The sequence below is a fragment of the Convolutriloba macropyga genome, unplaced genomic scaffold (genome assembly GCF_964194025.1).
Source record: "Convolutriloba macropyga unplaced genomic scaffold, txConMacr16.3 SCAFFOLD_5121, whole genome shotgun sequence".
NCBI lineage: Eukaryota > Metazoa > Xenacoelomorpha > Acoela > Convolutidae > Convolutriloba > Convolutriloba macropyga.
In genome coordinates, this window is record NW_027449781.1 from 6792 (window position 1) to 8839 (window position 2048).

Genomic DNA, 2048 nt, shown 5'->3' on the forward strand with positions numbered 1-2048 from the left:
CAAGCTGATCACGCTCTATGATATGACTAGTATTATGTTGCTTCTAGTAGGCTAAGCGCAAGCCGAAACATCAACATGTGAAAGTCGTAGAATTTTGCAATCAAACTGTGGCTAGTACTGTGATGTTACTAGTAACCTTTTCTTACGTCATATGGCCAAGAGAGCATTTGAAGGCGAAACTTCTGCATGGGGAAGCTGCATCATGAACAAAAGTTTATATCGAGTATTATGTTGACGTTAGTAGGCCCTGGCCGAAAGCGCAGCATGTGAAAGGTATAGATAAAAGTTATCGTTGCAGTCAGTACTGTGTAGTTACTAGTAGCTGGATTTAAGCTCGAAGTGAGACACTGTTGGTGAAACTTCATCATGAGAACGTCACAAGCTGATCACGCTCTATGATATGACTAGTATTATGTTGCTTATAGTAGGCTAAGCGCAAGCCGAAACATCAACATGTGAAAGTCGTAGAATTTTGCGATCAAATTGTGGCTAGTACTGTGATGTTACTAGTAACCTTGTGTTACGTCATATGGCCAAGAGAGCATTTGAAGGCGAAACTTCTGCATGGGGAAGCTGCATCATGAACAAAAGTTTATATCGAGTATTATGTTGACGTTAGTAGGCCCTGGCCGAAAGCGCAGCATGTGAAAGGTATAGATAAAAGTTAGCGTTGCAGTCAGTACTGTGTAGTTACTAGTAGCTGGATTTAAGCTCGAAATGAGACACTGTTGGTGAAACTTCATCATGAGAACGTCACAAGCTGATCACGCTCTATGATATGACTAGTATTATGTTGCTTCTAGTAGGCTAAGCGCAAGCCGAAACATCAACATGTGAAAGTCGTAGAATTTTGCAATCAAACTGTGGCTAGTACTGTGATGTTACTAGTAACCTTTTCTTACGTCATATGGCCAAGAGAGCATTTGAAGGCGAAACTTCTGCATGGGGAAGCTGCATCATGAACAAAAGTTTATATCGAGTATTATGTTGACGTTAGTAGGCCCTGGCCGAAAGCGCAGCATGTGAAAGGTATAGATAAAAGTTATCGTTGCAGTCAGTACTGTGTAGTTACTAGTAGCTGGATTTAAGCTCGAAGTGAGACACTGTTGGTGAAACTTCATCATGAGAACGTCACAAGCTGATCACGCTCTATGATATGACTAGTATTATGTTGCTTATAGTAGGCTAAGCGCAAGCCGAAACATCAACATGTGAAAGTCGTAGAATTTTGCGATCAAACTGTGGCTAGTACTTTGATGATGCTTGTAGCCAACCGAATTGGTTGAAAAGCCCAATAAGTAAGCTAACTTGGGAGAGCTTGTTGGAAACCAAATGCTACTAGATTGGTCCAAATACATCCTTCAACAGGGGATCACTTGGCTCGCTTTACGAAGAGGAGCACAGCTATATGTGTTAATTCGGTATGAATCGCAAGATTTGTTTACCGACCTCTCTAACGCAAAAGGCGGTCTCGGCTTCGGCTGTTGACTGCGTCCGATTCAGGGTTATATAACTCTCGATTGAACACATTGATGTTCTATTGTTGGTGCTTCCAATAAAATTGGAACACTTAAAGCAGAACCGATTCAAATAATAGCATTCTGATCAATGATTGCATTCCTTGATCAAGAACTGCTGGAGTCATTGTGATGGCGAATTTTCTTCATAAGAAAATTGCAAAGAGACGGAACTTAATGAGACTAGTATTATGTTGTTTCTAGTAAGCGGAAGCTGAAACAGCAACATGTGAAAATCAAGTTTTGTTCAATGATCTCGAGGCGATAAGTACTATGAAGCAACTAGTAGCCTAAGCATGACTCAGATTTGAGACAGTCAAAAAGACTGGCGAAACTTCTTCACATGAAAGTTACATAGAGAACTACAAATGTATACAGCGAGTATTATGTTGTTTCTAGTAGGCGAAAGCTGAAACATCAACATGTGAAAGTTGTCTGCAAACTGTAGAACGATATGTGATTAGTACTGTGCTGTTACTAGTAGCCAGTCTGACTGTAGAAGCCAAGACAAAGGGAAACTAATGCATCTGA

The 2048-nt window shown here is 40.6% G+C and overlaps 1 pseudogene; it reads left to right on the forward strand.

The window, feature by feature from the left end:
- Window positions 1-1356: 1356 nt before the first annotated feature.
- LOC142355328 (5.8S ribosomal RNA) lies at window positions 1357-1508 on the forward strand (annotated as a pseudogene).
- Window positions 1509-2048: the final 540 nt, after the last annotated feature.